Raw genomic sequence first — 25,467 nt, 5'->3', positions numbered from 1 at the left:
CAGACCGGTAGATTCACCTGTGAAGTTACACCGTACTTTGATAGCAAGGACGGTAACGGGTTCTGAGAAGGCACCAGGACGTCCACTGGCTTCTGAGCGGCAATCCATTTGGGCAAGGTGATCTCAGAGAGGGGAAGGGACCGTCAGAGGGCATCAGAGAGTGTAATGGGGCTCAGAGAGGGGAAGGGACAGTCAGAGGGCATCAGAGAGTGTAATGGGGCTCAGAGAGGGTAAGGGACAGTCAGAGGGTATCAGAGAGTATATTGAGATCTCACAGAGGGGAAGGACTGCCAGGGGGAATCAGAGAGTGCAAGGACGCTCAGGGCGTATCAGTGGGTGCGGGGCACTCAGCGGGTATCAGAGAGTGTAAAGGGCGCTGACAAATTTCAAAGAAGATAATGGACTCTCTGAGCGTATCAGAGAAGATGAGAAGCTCAGGGAGAATCAAAGAGGGTCAGGTGGGCTCAGGAGGTATCAGATAGGCGAATGGATCCAGAGATGGCATCCTCTTAATATTATAAACATCGCACTCATGTATACACTCCCATTGTTCATATATAAACATTGCACCTACGTATGCACTGCCGCAGATCATATATAAATATTGCACTCATATATGAACTCCAATTGTTCATATATAAACATCGCACTCATATATACACACCCACAGTTCATATATAAACATCGCACTCATATATACACACCCACAGTTCATATATAAACATCGAACTCATATATACACACCCACAGTTCATATATAAACATCGCACTCATATATACACACCCACAGTTCATATATAAACATCGAACTCATATATACACACCCACAGTTCATATATAAACATCGCACTCATATATACACAACCACAGTTCATATATAAATATCACACTCATATATACACACCCACAGTTCATATATAAACATCGAACTCATATATACACACCCACAGTTCATATATAAACATCGCACTCATATGTACACACTCACAGTTCATATATAAACATCGCACTCATATATACACACCCACAGTTCATGTGTGAACATCGAATTCATATATAGACTCCCACACTTTATAAAACAACAGCGCACTCTTACGACACACGCACTTAATATCTACCCAAAGCCCTGTTTCTAGTTCTCATTAAAATCTGAACACTGAAAGTTTAACAGCTTTCCAGAGACTGTCCGTCCTGTTTTGTATTTTCAGCGTTAAATTTGCTGAAGTACGGCAAACGGAGCGCGATATCGGTCCTGGTGGTGAAAGCTGCTTCGACGGAGGAGTCGGTGTCTCGGAACAGGCCGGGATTGGAACGTTCTTGTGTCACACGAAGTGTCTGAAAGGCGCGGATTCACATGAAGATCATCAGCGCGGTGCCGACACCTGGTGCTGCAATGTTAGCGGCACCGAGAGTGAAAAATCCATGAGAAAAAAGCAGAAGGTATGAGAGAAATCAAAGCCAAATATAGACGGCATAAATATTTCCCGTTCTTGATGCCTCTCGATTCCATCCCCAATTCTTCAGTGGCCGGTATCAAATGTTCCTGCAAATAAACGCGAGAATCGAAGCAAGGAAGAAGAAACTAAATAATCAGGAACCTGCCGAAACTCGGGATTGAACCAAGGACCTTTAGATCTTCAGTCTAACGCTCTCCCAACTGAGCTATTTCGGCCCCTTTTCAACAGTTACCTTTATGTCATTGTCTTGGAAGAAAATATAACTCCAGGAGGCATTTCCCCTCCGGTTCATTCCGCAATTCATAGAAAACATCGCACTCATATATACACACCCACAGTTCATGTGTGAACATCGAATTCATATATAGACTCCGACACTTTATAAAACAACAGCGCACTCTTACTGCACACGCACTTAATATCTACCCAAAGCCCTGTTTATAGTTCTTATTAAAATCTGAACACTGAAAGTTTAACTGCTTTCCAGATACTGTCCGTCCTGTTTTGTATTTTCAGCGTTAAATTTGCTGACGTACGGCAAAGGGAGCGCGATATCGGTCCTGGCGGTGAAAGCTGCTTCGACGGAGGAGTCGGTGTCTCGGAACTGGCCGGGATTGGAACGTTCTTGTGTCACACGAAGTGTCTGAAAGGCGCGAATACACATGAAGATCATCAGCGCGCTGCCGACACCTCCTGCTCCAATGTCAGCGGCACTGAGAGTGAAAAAACCAAGAGAAAAAAGCAGAAGGTATGAGAGAAGTCAAAGCCAAATAAAGACGCCATTAATATTTCCCATCCTTGACGCCTCTCGATTCCATCCCCAATCCTTCAGCGGCTGGTCTCAAATGTGACTGCAAAGAAATGCGAGAATCGAAGCAAGGAAGAAGAAACTAAATAAACAGGAACTGCCGAAACTCGGGATTGAACCAAGGACCTTTAGATTTTCAGTCTAACGCTCTCCCAACTGAGCTATTTCAGCCCCTTGTTAAAAGTTAACTTTATGTCATTGTCGTGGAAGAAAATATAACCCCAGGGGGCATTTCCCCTCCTGTTCATTCCGCAATTCATTATTAAAAATCGCACTCATACACACACGCACAGTTCATATATAAACATCGCACTCATATATACACACCCACAGCTCATATATAAAGATCACACTCATATATAAACACCCACAGTTCATATCAGTATCACACTCATCGATGCACTCACACAGTTTATAAAACCACAACGCATTCATACATCCACACCCAGTTTATTGGAGGGAGATCGGTTCCGACTGCCGACAGAGCTCTCGGATGGGACAGGCGGAAGCAACAGCAACCGAACAAACTCTGGATCTCATTCTTAACACAGACCGGTAGATTCACCTGTGAAGTTACACCGTACTTTGATAGCAAGGACGGTAACGGGTTCTGAGAAGGCACCAGGACGTCCAATGGCTTCTGAGTGGCGATCCATTTGGGCAAGGTGATCTCAGAGAGGGGAAGGGACCGTCAGAGGGCATCAGAGAGTGTAATAGGGCTCAGAGAGGGGAAGGGACAGTCAGAGGGCATCAGAGAGTGTAATGGGGCTCGGAGAGGGTGAGGGACAGTCAGAGGGTATCGCAGAGTATATTGAGATCTCACAGAGGGGAAGGACTGCCAGAGGGAATCAGAGAGTGCAAGGACGCTCAGGGCGTATCAGTGGGTGCGGGGCACTCAGCGGGTATCAGAGAGTGTAAAGGGCGCTGACAAATTTCAAAGAAGATAATGGACTCTCTGAGCGTATCAGAGAAGATGAGAAGCTCAGGGAGAATCAAAGAGGGTCAGGTGGGCTCAGGAGGTATCAGATAGGCGAATGGATCCAGAGATGGCATCCTCTTAATATTATAAACATCGCACTCATGTATACACTCCCATTGTTCATATATAAACATTGCACCTACGTATGCACTCCCGCAGAACATATATAAATATTGCACTCATATATGAACTCCAATTGTTCATATATAAACATCGCACTCATATATACACACCCACAGTTCATATATAAACATCGCACTCATATATACACACCCACAGTTCATATATAAACATCACATTCATATATGCACACCCACAGTTCATGTGTGAACATCGAATTCATATATGGACTCCCACACTTTATAAAACAACAGCGCACTCTTACTACACACGCACTTAATATCTACCCAAAGCCCTGTTTATAGTTCTCATTAAAATCAGAACACTGAATGTTTAACAGCTTTCCAGAGACTGTCCGTCCTGTTTTGTATTTTCAGCGTTAAATTTGCTGAAGTACGGCAAAGGGAGCGCGATATCGGTCCTGGTGGTGAAAGCTGCTTCGACGGAGGAGTCGGTGTCTAGGAACTGGCCGGGATTGGAACGTTCTTGTGTCACACGAAGTGTCTGAAAGGCGCGGATTCACATGAAGATCAGCAGCGCGGTGCCGACACCTGGTGATGCAATGTTAGCGGCACCGAGAGTGAAAAATCCATGAGAAAAAAGCAGAAGGTATGAGAGAAATCAAAGCCAAATATAGACGGCATAAATATTTCCCGTTCTTGATGCCTCTCGATTCCATCCCCAATTCTTCAGTGGCCGGTATCAAATGTTCCTGCAAATAAACGCGAGAATCGAAGCAAGGAAGAAGAAACTAAATAATCAGGAACCTGCCGAAAATCGGGATTGAACCAAGGACCTTTAGATCTTCAGTCTAACGCTCTCCCAACTGAGCTATTTCGGCCCCTTTTCAACAATTAACTTTATGTCATTGCCTTGGAAGAAAATATAACTCCAGGAGGCATTTCCCCTCCGGTTCATTCCGCAATTCATAGAAAAAAATCTCATTCATATATACACACCCACAGCTCATATATAAAGATCGCACTCATATATACACACCCACAGTTCATATAAATATCAGACTCATCGATACACACCCACAGTTCATATGTGAACATCGCACTCATATATACACACCTGCAGTTCATATATAAATATCACACTCATATATACACACCCACAGTTCATATGTGAACATCGCACTTAAATATGCACCCCGACAGTTCATGTATGAACAGCGAATTCATTTATAGACTCCCACACTTTATAAAACAACAAGGCACACTTACGACACACGCACTGTTTGTAGATCTCCCCAAAGCCCTGTTTATAGATCTCATTAAAATCTGAACACTGAAAGCTTAACTGCTTTCCAGATACTGTCCGTCCTGTTTTGTATTTTCAGCGTTAAATTTGCTGACGTACGGCAAAGGGAGCGCGATATCGGTCCTATCGGTGAAAGCTGCTTCGACGGAGGAGTCGGTGTCTCGGAACTGGCCGGGATTGGAACTTTCTTGTGTCACACGAAGTGTCTGAAAGGCGCGAATACACATGAAGATCATCAGCGCGGTGCCGACACCTCCTGCTCCAATGTCAGCGGCACTGAGAGTGAAAAAAACAAGAGAAAAAAGCAGAATGTATGAGAGAAATCAAAGCCAAATAAAGACGCCATTAATATTTCCCATCCTTGATGCCTCTCGATTCAATCCCCAATCCTTCAGTGGCTGGTCTCAAATGTGACTGTGAAGAAATGCGAGAATCGAAGCAAGGAAGAAGAAACTAAGTAACCAGGAACTGCCGAAACTCGGGATTGAACCAAGAACCTTTTAATCTTCAGTCTAACGCTCTCCCAACTGAGCTTTTTCAGCACTTTGTCAAAAGTTTACTTTATGTCATTGTCGTGGAAGAAAATATAACCCCAGGGGGCATTTCCCCTCCTGTTCATTTCGCAATTCATTAAAAAAAATCGCACTCATACACACACCCACAGTTCATATATAAACATCGCACTCATATATACACACCCACAGCTCATATATAAAGATCACACTCATATATAAACACCCACAGTTCATATCAGTATCACACTCATCGATGCACTCACACAGTTTATAAAACCACAACGCATTCATACATCCACACCCAGTTTATTGGAGGGAGATCGGTTCCGACTGCCGATAGAGCTCTCGGATGTGACAGGCGGAAGCAACAGCAACCGAACAAACTCTGGATCTCATTCTTAACACAGACCGGTAGATTCACCTGTGAAGTTACACCGTACTTTGATAGCAAGGACGGTAACGGGTTCTGAGAAGGCACCAGGACGTCCACTGGCTTCTGAGCGGCAATCCATTTGGGCAAGGTGATCTCAGAGAGGGGAAGGGACCGTCAGAGGGCATCAGAGAGTGTAATGGGGCTCAGAGAGGGGAAGGGACAGTCAGAGGGCATCGGAGAGTGTAATGGGGCTCAGAGAGGGTAAGGGACAGTCAGAGGGTATCAGAGAGTATATTGAGATCTCACAGAGGGGAAGGACTGCCAGGGGGAATCAGAGAGTGCAAGGACGCTCAGGGCGTATCAGTGGGTGCGGGGCACTCAGCGGGTATCAGAGAGTGTAAAGGGCGCTGACAAATTTCAAAGAAGATAATGGACTCTCTGAGCGTATCAGAGAAGATGAGAAGCTCAGGGAGAATCAAAGAGGGTCAGGTGGGCTCAGGAGGTATCAGATAGGCGAATGGATCCAGAGATGGCATCCTCTTAATATTATAAACATCGCACTCATGTATACACTCCCATTGTTCATATATAAACATTGCACCTACGTATGCACTCCCGCAGATCATATATAAATATTGCACCCATATATGAACTCCAATTGTTCATATATAAACATCGCACTCACATATACACATCCACAGTTCATATATAAACATCGCACTCATATATACACACTCACAGTTCATATATAAACATCGCACTCATATATACACACCCACAGTTCATATATAAACATCGAACTCATATATACACACCCACAGTTCATATATAAACATCGCACTCATATATACACACCCACAGTTCATATATAAACATCACACTCATATATGCACATCCACAGTTCATATATAAACATCGCACTCATATATACACACTCACAGTTCATATATAAACATCGCACTCATATATACACACCCTCAGTTCATATATAAACATCGAACTCATATATACACACCCACAGTTCATATATAAACATCGCACTCATATATACACACCCACAGTTCATATATAAACATCGCACTCATATGTACATACTCACAGTTCATATATAAACATCGCACTCATATATACACACCCACAGTTCATGTGTGAACATCGAATTCATACATAGACTCCCACACTTTATAAAACAACAGCGCACTCTTACGACACACGCACTTAATATCTACCCAAAGCCCTGTTTATAGTTCTCATTAAAATCTGAACACTGAAAGTTTAACAGCTTTCCAGAGACTGTCCGTCCTGTTTTGTATTTTCAGCGTTAAATTTGCTGAAGTACGGCAAAGGGAGCGCGATATCGGTCCTGGTGGTGAAAGCTGCTTCGACGGAGGAGTCGGTGTCTCGGAACTGGCCGGGATTGGAACGTTCTTGTGTCACACGAAGTGTCTGAAAGGCGCGGATTCACATGGAGATCATCAGCGCGGTGCCGACACCTGGTGCTGCAATGTTAGCGGCACCGAGAATGAAAAATCCATGAGAAAAAAGCAGAAGGTATGAGAGAAATCAAAGCCAAATATAGACGCCATAAATATTTCCCATTCTTGATGCCTCTCGATTCCATCCCCAATTCTTCAGTGGCCGGTATCAAATGTTCCTGCAAATAAACGCGAGAATCGAAGCAAGGAAGAAGAAACTAAATAATCAGGAACCTGCCGAAACTCGGGATTGAACCAAGGACCTTTAGATCTTCAGTCTAACGCTCTCCCAACTGAGCTATTTCGGCCCCTTTTCAACAATTACCTTTATGTCATTGTCTTGGAAGAAAATATAACTCCAGGAGGCATTTCCCCTCCGGTTCATTCCGCAATTCATAGAAAAAATCTCATTCATATATACACACCCACAGCTCATATATAAAGATCGCACTCATATATACACACCCACAGTTCATATAAATATCACACTCATCGATACACTCCCACAGTTTATAAAACCACAACGCATTCATACATCCACATCCAGTTTATTGGAGGGAGATCGGTACCGACTGCCGATAGAGCTCTCGGATGGGACAGGCGGAAGCAACAGCAACCGAACAAACTCTGGATCTCATCCTTAACACAGACCGGGAGATCCACCTGTGAAGTTACACCGTAATTTAAGAGCAAGGACGGTAACGGGTTCTGAGAAGGCATCAGGACGTCTAATGGCTTCTGAGTGGCGATCCATTTGGGCAAGGGGATCTCAGAGAGGGGAAGGGAGAGTCAGAGGGCATCAGAGAGTGTAATGGGGCTCGGAGAGGGTGAGGGACAGTCAGAGGGTATCAGAGAGTATATTGAGATCTCACAGAGGGGAAGCACTGCCAGAGGGTATCAGAGAGTGTAAGGACGCTCAGGGCGTATCAGTGGGTGAGGGGCACTCAGCGGGTATCAGAGAGTGTAAAGGGCGCTGGCAAGGTTCAAAGAGGATAATGGACTCTCTGAGAATATCAGAGAAGATGAAGAGCTCAGGGAGAATCAAAGAGGGTAAGGTGGGCTCAGGAGGTGTCAGATAGGCGAATGGATCCAGAGTTGGCATCCTCTTAATATTATAAACATCGCACTAATGTATACACTCCCATTCTTCATAGATAAACATCGCACTCATGTATGCACTCCCGCAGATCATATATAAACATCGCACTCATATATACACACCCACAGTTCATATGTGAACATCGCACTCATATATACACACCCACAGTTCATATATAAACATCACACCCATATATACACACCTGTAGTTCATATATAAATATCACACTCATATATAAACACCCATCGTTCATATATAAACATCAAACTCATATATACACATCCACAGTTCATATATAAACATCAGACTCATATATACGGACCCACAGTTCATATATAAATATCACACTCATATATACACACCCACAGTTCATATATAAACATCGCACTCATATGTACACACCCACAGTTCATATATAAATATCACACTCATATATACACATCCACAGTTCATATATAAACATCACACTCATATATACACACCCACAGTTCATATATAAATATCACACTCATATATAAACACCCATCGTTCATACATAAACATCAAACTCATATATACACACCCACAGTTCATATATAAACATCAAACTCATATTTCCACACCCACAGTTCATGTGTGAACATCGCACTCATATATAGACTCCCACACTTTATAAAACAACAGCGCACTCTTACTGCACACGCACTTAATATCTACCCAAAGCCCTGTTTATAGTTCTTATTAAAATCTGAACACTGAAAGTTTAACTGCTTTCCAGATACTGTCCGTCCTGTTTTGTATTTGCAGATTTAAATTTGCTGAAGTACGGCAAAGGGAGCGCGATATCGGTCCTGGTGGTGAAAGCTGCTTCGACGGAGGAGTCGGTGTCCTGGAACTGGCCGGGATTGGAACGTTCTTGTGTCACACGAAGTGTCTGAAAGGCGCGAATACACATGAAGATCATCAGCGCGGTGCCGACACCTGGTGATGCAATGTTAGCGGCACCGAGAATGAAAAAAACAAGAGAAAAAGGCAGAAGGTATGAGAGAAATCAAAGCCAAATTTAGACACCATAAATATTTCCCATCCTTGATGCCTCTCGATTCCATCCCCAATCCTTCAGTGGCCGGTATCAAATGTTTCTGTAAATAAATGCGAGAATCGAAGCAAGGAAGAAGAAACTAAATAACCAGGAACTGCCAAAACTCGGGATTGAACCAAGGACCTTTAGATCTTCAGTCTAACGCTCTCCCAACTGAGCTATTTCTGCCCCTTTTTAAAAGTTTAAGTTATGTCATTGTCTTGGAAGAAAATATAAATCCAGGAGGCATTTCTCCTCCTGTTCATTCCGCAATTCATAAAAAAACATCGCACTCATATATACACACCCACATTTCATATAGAAACATCGCACTCATATTTCCACACCCACAGTTCATATAAATATCACACTCAGAGATGCACTCACACAGTTTATAAAACAACAACGCATGCATATTTCCACACCCAGTTTATAGGAGGGAGATCGGTACCGATTGCCAATACAGGTCTCAGAGGCGGAAGCAACAGCCACCGAACAAACTCTGGATCTCATCCTTAACACAGACCGGTAGATCCACCTGTGAAGTTACACCGTACTTTGATAGCAAGGACGGTAACGGGTTCTGAGAAGGCATCAGGACGTCTAATGGCTTCTTAGTGGCGATCCATTTGGGCAAGGGGATCTCAGAGAGGGGACGGGACAGTCAGAGGGCATCAGAGAGTGTAATGGGGCTCAGAGAGGGTAAAGGACAGTCAGAGGGTATCAGAGAGTGTAACGGGGCTCAGAGAGGGTAAAGGACAGTCAGAGGGTATCAGAGAGTATATTGAGATCTCACAGAGGGGAAGGACTGCCAGAGGGTATCAGAGAGTGTAAGGACGCTCAGGGCGTATCAGTGGGTGAGGGGCACTCAGCGGGTATCAGAGAGTGTCAACGGCGCTGACAAGGTTCAAATAGTGTAAAGGACTCTCTGAGGGTATCAGAGAAGATGAGGAACTCAGGGAAAATCAAAGAAGGTAAGGTGGGCTCAAGAGGTATCAGACAGGCGAATGGATCCAGAGTTGTCATCCTCTCAATATTATAAACATCGCACTCATATATGCACCCCACAGTTCATATATAAACATCACACTCATATATACACCCCCACAGTTCATATATAGACATCACACTCATATATACACCCCCACAGTTCATATATAAACATCACACTCATATATACACACCCACAGTTCATATATAAACATCACACTCATATATACACCCCCACAGTTCATATATAGACATCACACTCATATATACACCCCCACAGTTCATATATAAACATCACACTCATATATACACACCCACAGTTCATATATAAACATCACACTCATATATACACACCCACAGTTCATATATAAATATCACACTCATATATACACACCCACAGTTCATATATAAATATCACACTCATATATACACACCCACAGTTCATATGTGTTCATCGTATTCATATATGGACTCCCACACTTTATAAAACAACAGCGCACTCTTATTGACATCCACTTAATATCTACTCAAAGTTATGTTTCTCGACCTTACCAAAGACTGAACACTGAAAGTTTAACTGTTTTCCAGATACTGTCCATCCTGTTTTGTATTTTCAGCATTAAATTTTCTGAAGTCTGGCAAAGGGGGCACGATATTTGTCCTGGCGGTGAATGCTGCTTCTGACGCATGTCTCGGTGCCCAGGAGCTGGCGGGGATTGGAAAGATCTTGTGTCACACGAAGTATCTGATATTCCCGTATACACATGGAGGTTATCAGTGCGGTGCCTGCACCTCGTGCTGCAATGTTAGTGTGTCTGACATCAGCTTGAAAGGCGGCTTGTTGCAAACACGTTGTGGTCACAGTTTCTGTTTGCGCATAACTGAACTTCAGTCGTTCAAAATGAAATGTTTTCTTTGCTGCTTCACAATAAACAGTATCTTATTGTAAAATTTCGCTCATTGGTTCCTCAGTGTCAGAGGGAGAATTGTCTAAAACTCCTCATTTATTTCATTGTTCATTCAGAATTAGCCCACGGATTGACACAGAGAGATGAACACAGCGAGAGACACAGAGTATCGGTAAACACAGCGAGAGATACAGAGTATCGGTAAACACAGCGGGAGATACAGAGTATCGGTAAACACAGCGAGAGATACAGAGTATCGGTAAACACAGCGAGAGATACAGAGTATCGGTAAACACAGCGAGAGATACAGAGTATCGGTAAACACAGCGGGAGATACAGAGTATCGGTAAACACAGCGAGAGATACAGAGTATCGGTAAACACAGCGAGAGATCCAGAGTATCGGTAAACACAGCGAAATGGAGAAGAGAAATAGAAAAATATAAACTGCCTCAAACGCTAACAGACAGTGATAGGTCGATATCAGGAAGAGGAGGTAGGGTCGTTGCAGCTTAATTTGTCTCCTTAATTTGCAAAAGCTGGGCAAATTGCCTTTTTTGTAACAAGAGATCCAAGGTTCGATTGCCAGCGGCGCCTTTTTGTTCCATCTGATATTTACCTCATTTGTGAATTAAACAACAAAGTAAGGCAGGGCCGTATTTGTATTAATTCCGGAGCCAACAAGGAAAGGACTGCTGAAATGCCCATTCTTTGCACAGACGGAACTCTTACTGAAGTAGCAAGCATTTGAGCTTGACAAATCATAGAATCGTTCGAGGAGGGAAGGAGGCCAAAACTCTGCTGCCCGTATCCTAACGCTCAACAAGTTCCGTTCTCCCACCTCCCCTGTGATCACTGACCGACATTGGCTCCCAGTCCGGGAAAGCATCGATTTTAAAATGCTCATCCATGTTTTCAAATCCCTCCATCTCTTCGCCTATCCCTATCTCTGCAACCTCCTCCAGCCCTACAATTCTCATCCTTGTTTTCAAATGCCTCTATGGCTTCGCCCCTCCCTGTCTCTGTAAACTCCTCCAGCCCTACAACTCTCCGAGATCTTAGCGCTCCTCCAATTCTTCCTTCTTTTGCATCCCCGATTTTAATTGCTCCACGATTGGCGGCCGTGCCTTCAGCTGCCTCGGCCCTAAGCTCTGGAATTCCCTCCCTAAACCTCACCGCCTCTCTACCTCTCTCTCCTCGTTTAAGATGCTCCTTAAAACCTACCTCTTCAACCAAGCTTTTGTTCATCTGTCCGAATACCTCCTTATGTGGCTCAGTGTGAAATTTTGTTCGATAATCTCTCCTGTGAGTCGCCTTGGGTCGTTTCATTACGTTAAAGGCCCGAAATAAATGCAAGTCGTCGTCGTTGTTGATGTTGTTGTTGTTGTTGCTGCTGTTGTTGTGGCACTTTATCAACAGCATTGCCCTCATCAACCCTCTCTGTTACCATATCAAAAAACTTAATCAAGTTAAACACGATTTGCCTTTAACAAATCCATGCTGGCTTTCGTTTATTAATCCACACTTGCCCAAGTGACTATTCATTTTGGCCCGGATCATCGTTTATAAAAGCTTTCCCACCACCGAGTTTAATGTTACTGGCCTGGAGTTGTTGAGTTTATCCTTACACTCTTTTTTAACAAGGATCTAACATTTGTAATCATCCAGTCCTCTGGCATCACCCCCGCATCTAAGGCGGATTGGAAGATTATGACCAGGACCTCTGAAATTTCCACCCTTCCACTCCCTCAGCAACCTTGAAAGCATCCCATCCGGTCCGGGTGAATTATCAACTTTAAGCATAGCCAGCCTTTCAAGTGCCTCCTCTGTATCAATTTTCACCACATCCAGTGTCTCAACTACCTCCCTTTTTACTGTGACTTTGGCAGCATCTTCTTCCTTGGTAGAGACAGATGCAAAGTACTCTTTTAGTGCCTCAGTCACGCTTTCTGCCTCCATGCGTAGATCTCCTTTTTGGTCCCTATTCGGCCACACCCGTCCTCTTATGAACCTTTCATTATTTAAATGCCTGTCGAAGACTTTTGGATTAACTTTTATGTTAGCCGGCAAACTATGTTCATATTCTCTCTTTGCCCCTCTTATTTACTTTTTCACGGTACTTCCTATATTCAGCCTGGTTCTCACTTGTATTGTCAAACTGATATCTATCATAAACCCCCTTTATCTGCTTCATTTTACCCCCTATCTCTTTCGTCATCCAGCGATCTCAGGCCCTACCTTCGCCCCTCTTGGGAATCTACCTAATCTGTACCCGAAACATCTCCTCCACCCATTGTCCGATTATATTTTAGCCTGCCAATCTTTGATTCCAATTTACACGTGCCAGGTACGTTCTCAACCCATTAAAATTGGCCCTTCTCCTGTTAAGTACTTTACTCGAGATAGCTCCTTCTCCTTCACCATAACTCATCTAAATCTTATGATACTATGATCACCGTTCAATAAATCTGACACTGACACTTGCTCCAATTGACCCACCTCATTCTCCAGAACCAGATCCACCAATGCCTCCTTCCTCGTATCATTATGTGTTAATCTTAACACATGTGACGTATTTGTATATTTGTTATATTTAATGCAATATATTTGAGCTGCGAATGTGTCCAAAACACGTTTTCAGGATAATGCACTCGTGGGCTTATTTTACAAACTCCTTTAACTGCAACCAGCAACCAATCTCCATGAAAGGTTGCGAAGCAAAGCTGGTTTCAGAGCAGTTTTCGGCGTTCAGCTTTTATCCGCAATGTGTAATTTAAAGCACATCTTAGTATCAATGAGAATGTCAGGCACAGGACAGTTGGGTGGAACCGTCTCTTATAATAATGACAAAGTGTAATAGATTATAAAGTGAAAAAGCCAATCCAATCTCTTAGTCTCTCTCTGTCGCTTTCTCGGTGAGTGAACGTAAAACAGCAGAAGAAGCTAAAACAAAGAACTGAGCAGTTTTGTTTGTTTCCTTTTCCTTCGGGCGAGTACAGTTGAAGAGAAGGATTTCTGTTTCCTGCTGGACAAATAACTGGAATGAGCAGTGTATCTCGTTCCCATGGTACCCAGTGAAACATCCACGTTTGGATCTCACATTTACACTGATACCTTCCTTCCTCACTAATTATAGGAAACTTTTGGTAAGGTTCAATCACACTTCAGAAGTCCAGAAGCGCAAAGGAAGGTGGACACCTCGTGGTGACGTAACCTGCAGGCGAGGGAGGTTTCCAGTTTTACCTGGAGCTGTAAATGTATAAACTCCTTCCAATGTACAAACTCCCCTCACCAACAGTAATTCAATTCTAACTGATCTGAGACTTTGGTCATTTATGGTGATTATACTTTGTCCAGTTAAAGCAGCAGTAAAATCCGTTTTGTGTTATATACATAGCCGTTCAGTCAATATAAAACATTGTCATCCGACCTACCATAAGCAATGCCACAGTGGGTATGTTAGGTTACGGACAGTTCTGCCTCCAGCAGTTGTTCTCCCGGTCACACATCCGGCATCACCTCTCGTTCTCATACTGCAGAGTCACGCCTGAATATAAACACATTTCTGTTTCAGACTTTGACCTGAAGGTCAACAAATCACAAGTCAAGAGGAAGGGAACAAACAAATCAAATATTTAAGAACGTTAACGGATATAAAATTCACAATAAATGACTGAGGAAAAAATGAAGCAAACGGATCAAGATGAACAATTAGCAAAAGGTAACAATTAAAGAAAGGAGAAGGGGAACCGATCAAATCGCTCCAAATAGTTTTTGAAAAATCCTTTTGTTTTTCATCTTAGTTTCTCCGTTAAGTTGGGGACGAACATCGAAAAATACTTTTCGTAACATCATAAAGACAATTAGAATAAACATTTCACAAAGTAGGCCTTAATCTTACTTATACGATAGCATGTTATGTGTTTGTAAAATCTGCAATTGTTTTACCATTCTTTAAGTTAAGAGGGATGCTCTGAATATATGTTCTACATTGAAACAGAAGTGGATTAATAAAATAAAATGAGGAAATGTGTTTATGAATATGAAGAGCTGATTTTCCATGTTAGATATCGCAATATATTTATTTATGCAACTGTAATTTGTGAAATGATGGAATGTATTTATTTCTATATCTGTACAGGTAAGGAAATCCCTACTGGATCATTTCCAGGAACCAGTCAAGTACTTAAATTAGTTTGTCAAACCCAAAACACCCTTTGGGATTTGCTGATTGAAAATTTGCATGGAATTCGCGACCATCACAAAGCCTTGGAACAAATATACCCGCTGAGGTTTCGGGATTGTTACTGACTTCTTTATATCACTGAGTAACCTATTTTAAACTGGGTGAAGCTACAAATCTGATGATAAGAGTCTGGGTTAGAGAAGGAACAAATGAAAGTATCAAATTTAATTGCACTGATTCCACAAACACTGTACACCACATCGATTAAACATTGTTAACTGTTTCGACATAAAACTGGAGAGGGTGTAAATCGAAAGTAACAGAAAAAAAGCTCATTAATGTCTCAAATTTAATTTTGATATTGTTGCACAAACATCGAACAGCCCATCCCCAAAACACTGTCCCGATCTAAAATCAGTCGGCAGGACCCTGAGCCACAGTGAAAATGCTGCGATATCAACCTGTTTCAAAACACACAGCCTTCTGATTTGGAGACAGACGCGACTGTTCTTGCACCAGGCCCACAACAAGCGGCTGGAGCCGGATCCATTGGAGGGCGATCGGTGCCGACCGCCACCGCGGCTCTCGGAATGTGAGAGGCGGAAGCAGGAGCAGCCTGACCGCCTCAACCACAGCACAAGATCCCCGCTCTGCCTCACATTGCAGAACTGACTCTGTGGCGCAATGGATAGCGTGTTGGACTTCTACTTAATAATTGGAGTTGAATTTTAGTTCAGGGATCGGGAGCTGGGAAGTGAAATTTTGCAGCAAAACCGCAACAGGATCATTGATGTCCGTCAAGGACGGGAAGATTGGCGAAACATTCTCAAGGAGGAGATTCAACATCTGTTCAGGCCGAATGTCAATCCGCTGCACTTCCGGCTCTGTCAGACTGCATGTTCCTTCAGACAGGTTTCTAACTGGACACATGCATCAGGCTGCCGTGACAGCATTGGTGCTTCAGGGGTAGAATTCTTGCTTGCAGTAATTCTATTCCTGTAAAAGTGGCTCCTAAAAATCGCAAGATGGAAAGTATCCTGCCTGAGCGGTCTAACCCGCTGGTTTAAAGCTCCAGTTAAATCCCTGAAATTTAGATGGATCAAAATCATAGTTTGTGGTTCCAATTCCGCAGCCTCCCTCCGGAAAACAAGTAATGCTAAACATCTAATCTGTTATTGCAACAGCGCAGACCGGAGGAACCACATGGCAATTCAAATAAGTAGATGCATTTTGGAACACACCAATTGTACCTTCAACTCCGGTTGAAATGTTCACGAGCAAAAGGATTGTTTGACCTTGCTGAGACTCGAATTAACAACCACGGCATTTCCCGATCCTGTGCTGTCATGGAAGGACCGCGGACTGACCGATTGCGCCGCTAGAGTCCGGTCACTCTGATCACCTGTCCCACTCTGCTGGAAAGAATCTTAAGGTAAGAGGCCCTTACCTGTGGAAACGTGTCCTGTCCCCGTGATGAAACGAATATCTGCACTTCCACTTTCAGCTTCTTGCACATCCTCTGCTCCATCGCACGACAATCGGGTTTTCTGCGAACAGGTCAAAATGAACATTGCCAGAAATTCTATCAGTTGTAAGATTTGAACCCAGCGCCCACGCAGCGATTGGATTTATTGTCTTAAAGCAGTGAGTTCCGGTCGCACAACGCCTTGCCAGTCTTTCACGTTTTGTTTAATGCCCAAATAAAAAAATGGAGCTAATTGACCGCGTTTACGCCGTGCGGGGGTTGTTCTCCTTCGAGCAGAGACGGTTCAGAGGAGATTTGATCGAAGTGTTCAAAGTCATGAAGGGTTTGGATAAAGTCAATAAAGAGAAGCTGTTCCCATTGGCGGAAGTGTCGAGAATCAGAGGACACAGGATTGAAGTGATTGCAAAAGAACCAAAGGCGACATGAGGAAAATCTTATTTACGCAGCGAATACTTATGATCTGGAATGCGCTGCCTGAAAGGGTGGTGGAAGCAGATTCAATCGCGGCTTTCAAAAAGGAATTTGATAAATACTTGAAGGGGAAAATGCAGGGCCACTGGGAAAGGGACGGGGAATGGGACCAATGGGATTGTTCTTACAAAAGGCAGGTAAGGAATTTATGGGTCGAATGGCCTCCTTCTGTGCTGTGTTCATTCTATCATAAATATTATTTTACATACAGTGAATGGACCATCCCTAAAATACTGCCCCGCTAAAAAACAGAGTGATACTGAAACGTTGCGAAAATTCAATCACCCCAACGTGATCCAAACAAGCATTTTTTCTGATTTGCAGTCAGACGCGCTACCGTTGCACCACGAGGTCCACAACCAAAACTTGGAGCCGGATCCATAAGTGGGAAATCAGTACCGGCCACCGCAGGGACTCTCAGAGGCGGAAGCAGCAGCAGCAACAGCCGCTGCCCGGCCTGGGAGCCGCCTGCCGGTCTCTCTTACTGAACGGGACCGATCCAGTTTCAGCTCACACACAGGCCCAGGAATCCCACTCCTGATAGGTTCACTTCATTAAACCTTGTTTAGATTTTGTGAATTGGGATTTAATTCAATCCTCATCTGCCCTCCGCTCTGTCAGTTCAGGTCTTTATTTAAACCGATACTTGGAGCTCTGTTTCACAGGCTGCCGGCTGTTTAAGCATTTCTCAGTCCCACTACTCCCATTATTAACACGTTTTGCTGCTAACCTCTGCTTAACACAAAGTGCCCAGGAATGAGGGAATTTCTCCTGGGGACTGGGGATCGGACTCGGATTCGGCTCAACCCTCAAATCCACAAACTTATTGTCACTGCTGCTGCACAGGATTAAAGGAAGGGACCGATCCAGATGCTGTTTAAAATTATTACTGACAAATCAGGATAAAAGGCAAAGGACACGGTCTGCTTCTCTGCCCGTCTGTCTGTCTGTCTATCTGGCTGTCTACCTGTATATCCGTCTGAATGCGTCTCTGCCTTATTCTCAGGATTTTTGATTGGTGGCTGCAGGCCTCCCTCCCTGACTGAATTACCAAGTACCGGACCGTGTGTCAGAATGAATGACTTTGACTTACCGTCTGCCTTTTTATGGAACTGAATGGCCACATTTCTGAGTTCATATCTTCGCTCTGTGTCACAATCCTGTCTCTGTCTCTCAGGATGACAATACACACACAACATTCACACACCGACTTTGACTGAACGCAACTTTAATCTGCTGCAGTGTGTACCATCTACAAGATGCACTCTACCAACTCGCCAAGGCTTCTTCGACAGCACCTCCCAAGCCTGCGACCTCTACCACCTAGAAGGACAATGGCTGCAGGTACATGGGAAGAGCACGTTCACCTCCAAGTCACACACCATCCCGACTTGGAATGGTGACGTCATTCCTTCATCGTCGCTGGCTCAAAATCCTGGAATTCCCTATCTAACAGCACTGTGGGAGAACCTTCACCACACGGACTGCAGCGGTTCAAGGAGGCGGCTCACCACCACCTTCTCAAGGACAATTATGGATGGGCAATAAATGCTGGCCTTGCCAGTGACACCTAAATACCACGAATTAATATCTTAGTTCCTGCTGGAGATTAATGATTTTGAAATTTTGAAGATTTTTTCCTGTGTAACTTGTGACGTTTTGATCATTGAGATGCTTGTGAAGGAAAGCGGAAGAGGATTGGCGGCGTTTAGTGTGGGACAGAAGTGATGTTGTCTAACGGAGAAGCGACACAGTGCTATGAACTGAGCAAAGGTTTCGCTAGTTTAGCGGTCGTCACGTTCGTCTCACATGCGAAAAGTCCCCGGTTAGATCGGAGGCAGAAACGTTATTTGGGAAGTTACTCCTGATGACCCTCCAGGGCTGAGCTTCACCTGTGAAAATGCGCCGCCAATTGTTTGTTCCTGTTCAATTTTACAACGGCTCTATCACAGTCCTGGTGTCATAAACACCGAACATTTTTAACGAGACTCTTAAATTACTGTCTGTGAAATGAGAACGGATGAAAGTTCATCACATGCAAAGCACAAAGTTTCGCTGTCACTCGTTAACCATGTTCATATTAACACCGGTCTGCAGCAGAAAGTTATCGGTTCATTAATGACGATTACAATTATTCATCTTTCACAGAGAATCATCGGTTTCGTGTATTAAATTGTTAAGGTTCATCATTGTTTTGTGAAAACGATTTTCTTGACCGAGAATCGAACCCGCAACACGAAAATGAAACTATTATGTCGAAAACACAAGCTGCCAGCAAATCAACAAACCCAAAGATTTCTGGAGATGAAGCCCTGAATCTCTCTGCTCCTCCATACTTCCGAACTTCTCTCCATTTAGAAGATACTCTGATCTATCTTAGTTTCCCACTGGATTATATCACACTTCCCCACATTGAACTCCATCTGTCACAGTTTTGCCCTCTCAGTTAATCATCAATGGCTCCAATCTACACTATTTACTGCGCCACCTATCTTGCTGGTTTAAGGGTGAAAACTGCCCTCCGCTTCACTGTAAGTGCAAAGAGGCAACTTTTTAGATGCCGTGTAGTGTTATTGAACGGCAGGTTGGACCTGCTCGTTTCGTCTCATCTCATTTTCTGGTAACGGGAATATTACTGAAATAGAACCTGGGCAGTGTCCTAGGCCCAACCATCTTCAGCTGCTTCATCAATGACCTTCCCTCCATCATAAGGTCAGAATTGGGGATGTTCGCTGATGACTGCACAGTGTTCAGTTCCATTCGCAACCCCTCAGATAATGAAGCAGTCCGAGCCTGCATGCAGCAAGACCTGGACAACATCCAGGCTTGGGCTCATAGGTGGCAAGTAACATTCGCGCCAGTTAAGTGCCAGGCAATGACCATCTCCAACAAGAGAGAGTCTAACCACCTCCCCTTGACATTCAACGGCATTACCATCGCCGAATCCCCGACCATCAACATCCTGGGGGTCACCATTGACCAGAAACTTAACTGGACCAGCCATATAAATACTGTGGCTACGAGAGCAGTTCAGAGGCTGGGTATTCTGCGGCGAGTGACTCACCTCCTGACTCCCCAAAGCCTTTCCACCATCTACAAGGCACAAGTCAGGAGTGTGATGGAATACTCTCCACTTGCCTGGATGAGTGCAGCTCCAACAACACTCAAAAAGCTCGACACCATCCAAGATAAAGCAGCCCGCTTCATTGGCACCCCATCCGCCACCCTAAACATTCACTCCCTTCACCACCGGCGCACTGTGGCTGCAGTGTGCACCATCCACAGGATGCACTGCAGCAACTCGCCAAGGCTTCTTCGACAGCACCTCCCAAACCCGCGACCTCTACCACCTAGAAGGACAAGAGCAGCAGGCGCATGGGAACAACACCACCTGCACGTTCCCCTCCAAGTCACACACCATCCCGACTTGGAAATATATCGCCGTTCCTTCATTGTCGCTGAGTCAAAATCCTGGAACTCCCTTCCCAGCACTGTGGGAGAACCGTCACCACACGGACTGCAGCGGTTCAAGAAGGCGGCTCACCACCACCTTCTCAAGGGCAATTAGGGATGGGCAATAAATGCCGGCCTTGCCAGCGACGCCCACATCCCGTGAACGAATAATAAAAAAAATAACAGTTCAAAAAACCACTTCTCTCTACCACTGGGGACTGAGCCTTCAAACATACAGGCAGTTATGAGCCTAATGCTCAGAAATAATACAGCACAAATCTTCACTCGTGCAAGCTGCACACCTTTTATTTTAGAGAAGTAAACTGATGGTAGACAGCTGCTGTACTGGTCGCAGCAAACTCAAGCTTCAGCGCGGTGAATTAATGGTTTAGTATAAAGCACATTGTGTCTCTGTGGTGTAATCGGTCAGCGCGTTCGGCTGTTGATTGAAAGGTTGCTGGTTTAAGCCCGCCCAGGATAACTTTTACCTCGGGATTCATTGCCTCACAGCGCCAGGTTTCCAATGTGTGTTTTGTCTGCAAGAAAATGCAGGGTAAAAATTGCCAGCGGAGCACGGCTGATATTCCACCACTGACTCTGCGGTCCGATAGCAGGCACATGAAAAATATTTAAAAATCCGAGATTGGCGATACGGAACTCAGAATTCTTCTTCACAGACAAGGTCCGAAGGGAGGACTCAATGTCGTAGAGCTGGTTCATTCAGATATGGATATTTGTGCAGTGAGCGAGACCGGACTGCTACCGTGTTTCCACAATGAATGTCACTCCTTTATTTTGGAAAAGCAACATGATTTGTACATTCCGACCGGTTTCAGTTAATTTGTGAGAGATCATGAAAGGCCCCTGCAGCGCTGTCTCGGCGAAAAACAACAGTTCGAAGCCGCATTTCAGATGGACAACAAACCCATCAGTTTTCCGCTGTTCCCCAGCTCCCGGAGTGAGTGAGGCTGCGAGAGCAGGATTTATGGAGGACCGGAGGGACTGAAACTTTATTTGGGCTTTGGTGGGAAATCCAGTGAAAGTGAATAAGAGCTCCAGGATTTGAACCAGTGAAACTCCCTGAGCGAGAATCAGATCCAAAGACCAACTGGCAACAGATCCATGCAGCCAATGTAAAATTTTGCTGCGACGCAGCCGATCAGCCATCCTTTCAGAACACAATGTCCATCCAATCTCGCTTTCTTGTACAAAATATGATGGCCAGCGTTATCAGATTGGACACTAATTATTTCGAGTTAACAATATCAGCCTTTCTTCACCAAATTCGTTTTGAATGTACGACTTGCATTATCCTGAAACACTTTGCAGAATGAATTGCTCTGAAGCGACATAAATGTGGAGACATTGGCTACGAATTCATCAGCTGGGTTGTAACTTTACTTTTCCGACCATCTCAGCCTGCTTGTCTTGCAGGTTAGATCAGCCTTCGCCTTTCAAGGAAGCCTGAGAATTCTATCAGAGAGACAAGAGACAGAGTCCGTGACAGATACAGAGATGCAAGGAAATAAACGAAGAGTATAAATGCCAAGTTCAGCAAACTAGCAGAATGTAAGGTGTTGATTTGGAGATATTCCTTCTCGTGTCTTGAAATTTTGAAAGAGAACGTTGGGCGCCCGCCTCTCCTGCTTTGAAAAGGGTAAACGCGGTCAATTAGCTCTACTTCATACATTTGGACATTGAACAGATCGTTAAACAGTAACTCACCGAGTAGAATTCAAACCGGTGCAAGAAACCCCAGTGGAGGAAGAGTCTAACGCTTCAAACACTGGGCCATCGCAGCTGCACGCAGCAGTTCTTGCACAACTGCAGGTCAGACTGCAAAGGTTTTCACAGGACCTGCGCCAGACTGCATGTGCTTTGAAACAGGATTCCAAATGGATACATGCAGCAAATGGCCATGCGAGGATTGGTGGTGTTGGCGTTGAATTCTCGCCTGCTGATCATGCGACCTGGGTTTGATACTTGGCCAATGCAGGATCGTTTTACATTCTGAACCAATGAGGAACACGGGAACAGGACTCGGCCATTTCGCTCATCGAGACTGTTCCGCTCTTCAGTCCACAAAAATCAGGGGACAACACAGAGACAAGAGACAAGGAGAGAGAGAGAGATTCATGCAAATAAAGTCGAGTATAAATGGGTGGTTCTGCAAAGTACCAGAATTTTAGTTGCAGATTGGGCAAGATTCTTTCTTGTGTATTTGAATTTTGCAAGAGTACATTGGGCACCCAATTAAAAGCGCCGGCCACGCTCGAGTATCTGTCATGCTCTGAGAGAGATAAATGAAGTGAATTAGATCCAGTTCATTCATTTGAGCATTGAACGGATCTTTAAACAATAATTCAGCGAGCAGAAATCAAACCTGCGAAGGAAAACTCCATTTGATCTTGAAATTAACGCTTCAACCACTCGGCGATCGCAGCGGCACATGGCAGTACTTGCATGGCTGTAGATGCCACTTTAAACTGCCAGTTGCTTCAAACGATGCCCGATAGACCGGCGTTGTCTTGTAGCTTTCCCAGGAGCTTCACTTGATTCGGTGGGTCAAGTTTGGGAAATTGAATGATTTGCACCGGCAGCTTGTGGTAGTATATTACCTCATTTTCATTACCGGTAATGAACCACTGCAGCCACTGCAGAATTCGGTGCCACCCACAGCCGATCGGCCATCCTATCAGACCTCTTCTATCCATCCAATCACGTTTTCTATTCCGATGTAGAGAAATGTCGAGTTGCACACTAACTATTTCCTCCGTTCTCTTTCGCAAACATATCACTGAACCAAACTTCACAAGTCACTCAGGAAAAATAATTCATTTCAAAATCATTAGCTTCCGAAGGACGTGCGAGGACAGACTTACCAAACCTGCGTTCAGTCGTGAAGCTTGTGGGTGTGTTGTGATCCTGAGCGACAGAGACAGGCCTGCGACACAGAGCGAAGGCAGGAACTCAGAAATGTGGCCATAAATGGGCAGACAGTCAGTCACAGTCATTGATTCTGACACACGGCCCGGTAGTTGTTCAGTCAGTCGGGGAGCGAGGCCTGCAGCCAGCAAACAAAAAGCCTGGCCTGAGAATAAGGCAGAGACCAAATCAGACGGATAGACAGACAGACATCTGACTCAACGTCAAAACGCAGCGTGATCGAATCACGTTGCGGTGATATCATTTTCACAGTAGCTCAGTGTCCTGCCCACAGGTTTTATAGCGGGGCAGTGTTTTATGGATGGGCTGTTCATTGTTAGTAAAATAATATTGATCGGAATTTAATTTGTTACATTAAAGTGCTCTTTGTTTGTTAATTTTGATCTACATCCTCGACAGTATATACAGAAACAAGTAACAATGTTTAAGGGATGTGGTTTATTCAATATTCGTTGCAAAACCCTGTCAGCTGGTGTAAAAATAAACACAAACTACCCAACACGCGGGTAAGCCCATAAAGTTAAGATGCATACATGGCCGGTTAGCTCAGTTGGTTAGAGCGTGGTGCTAATAACTCCAAGGTCGCGGGTTCGATCCCCGTACGGGCCATAAGGTTCTTATTGCAATATTTTGGTAACTTTTAAAAGTTTGGCAGACTTTCGAAACAAGCGAATCCACACAAAATGTCATGAGGTAAATTTTTTGGAGTAACATCCATTGATATGTTTTCTGATCTATCTTTTTGAGGTCCAAAGTGGACGGCCTCAAACTTGCTTACGTTGAAATCCATTTGCCGCAGTTTTGCCCATTCACTTAATCTAGTGATATCTCTCTGTAATCTCATTCTTCCATCCAAACTGCTATGAATTCTGTCTATCTTTGTGTCATCGGCAAACTTGGATATGTGGTTCTCGATCCCGTCATCTAATGTCAATGAGACCGCCTAAATTGTGGTAAATTCACATTCAGCTTCAATCTCCACATCATCTTGAGACAATTTATTGACTCCGTGTGTGTTGCGCCTTGGAAACTTCTGCACTTTGTCCTCTGGAGCTCAAATATAATTCAATTCGAACAACTGCAAAGATGTCAGAATCCAATTGGTGACTTTTCACTGAAAAGCAGTGAGACAACAGGGCTCGTCCGGGATTTGAACCCGGGACCTCTCGCATATTCCATTAGAAAAACGCCAAAACGAGAATCATACCCCGAGACCAACGAGCCGCTTGCTAGAAAGCCCTGCAGCCAGTCTAAAATTTCACCATAGTCTTCAGCCGATCGGCTATCCTTTCCAACCGCTTCTGTCCACCCAATCTCGTTTTCTCTTCCTATATACAGCAATATCAAGTTGTACACGACATATTTCCAGTCACCAATATTAGCCTCTCTTTACTAAATTCGTTTACAATGTACGACTTGTTTTTTCAAATAATACTTTTCAGAATTAGTTAATCTGAAGCTGCATTGGCATCTGTCTCGGCATCGTCAGAGTATACAAGCTACCATAAGTATATTTTACTCACATTGCTGTTTTCTTTCACTGTGAGGGCGAAGAGACAAAAATGTGGAGACATTAGCTCCGAATTTATCAGCTGGGTTGCAACTTTACTTTTCCGACCGTCTCAGTCTTTTTTTCCTTTACCTTTCCCTGCTGGTGTTGCAGGTTCGATCAGTCTTTACCGTTCCAGGAAGCCTGAGAAGTCCATCAGGGGACAACATCGAGACAAGAGACAAGGAGAGATAGAGAGATTCATGTAAATAAAGTCGCTTAAAAATGGGTGGTTCTGCAAAGTAGCAGAATTTTAGTTGCAGATTGGGCAAGATTCTTTCTTGTGTATTTGAATTTTGCAAGAGTACATTGGGCACCCAATTAAAA

General features: G+C 44.1%; 7 non-coding genes across 7 annotated transcripts; 1 reads left to right on the top strand and 6 right to left on the bottom strand.

Annotated features, from left to right (window-relative positions):
- Nucleotides 1–1,599: 1,599 nt before the first annotated feature.
- trnaf-gaa (transfer RNA phenylalanine (anticodon GAA)) lies at nt 1,600–1,672 on the bottom strand. The gene has a single exon. It is a non-coding gene; the product is annotated as a tRNA-Phe (tRNA).
- A 691-nt stretch (nt 1,673–2,363) lies between these two features.
- On the bottom strand, nt 2,364–2,436 carry trnaf-gaa (transfer RNA phenylalanine (anticodon GAA)). The gene has a single exon. It is a non-coding gene; the product is annotated as a tRNA-Phe (tRNA).
- Nucleotides 2,437–4,132: 1,696 nt separating this feature from the next.
- Nucleotides 4,133–4,205, bottom strand: trnaf-gaa (transfer RNA phenylalanine (anticodon GAA)). Its single transcript has one exon. It is a non-coding gene; the product is annotated as a tRNA-Phe (tRNA).
- Nucleotides 4,206–5,099: 894 nt separating this feature from the next.
- Nucleotides 5,100–5,172, bottom strand: trnaf-gaa (transfer RNA phenylalanine (anticodon GAA)). The gene has a single exon. It is a non-coding gene; the product is annotated as a tRNA-Phe (tRNA).
- Nucleotides 5,173–7,228: 2,056 nt separating this feature from the next.
- trnaf-gaa (transfer RNA phenylalanine (anticodon GAA)) lies at nt 7,229–7,301 on the bottom strand. The gene has a single exon. It is a non-coding gene; the product is annotated as a tRNA-Phe (tRNA).
- A 1,967-nt stretch (nt 7,302–9,268) lies between these two features.
- trnaf-gaa (transfer RNA phenylalanine (anticodon GAA)) lies at nt 9,269–9,341 on the bottom strand. The gene has a single exon. It is a non-coding gene; the product is annotated as a tRNA-Phe (tRNA).
- Nucleotides 9,342–24,126: 14,785 nt separating this feature from the next.
- On the top strand, nt 24,127–24,200 carry trnai-aau (transfer RNA isoleucine (anticodon AAU)). Its single transcript has one exon. It is a non-coding gene; the product is annotated as a tRNA-Ile (tRNA).
- Nucleotides 24,201–25,467: the final 1,267 nt, after the last annotated feature.

Source organism: Heptranchias perlo, chromosome 20, assembly GCF_035084215.1.
Source record: "Heptranchias perlo isolate sHepPer1 chromosome 20, sHepPer1.hap1, whole genome shotgun sequence".
NCBI classification, from domain to species: domain Eukaryota; kingdom Metazoa; phylum Chordata; class Chondrichthyes; order Hexanchiformes; family Hexanchidae; genus Heptranchias; species Heptranchias perlo.
The sequence above is the reverse complement of the archived record's forward strand: the minus strand, read 5'-3'. Positions and strand labels throughout refer to the sequence as shown.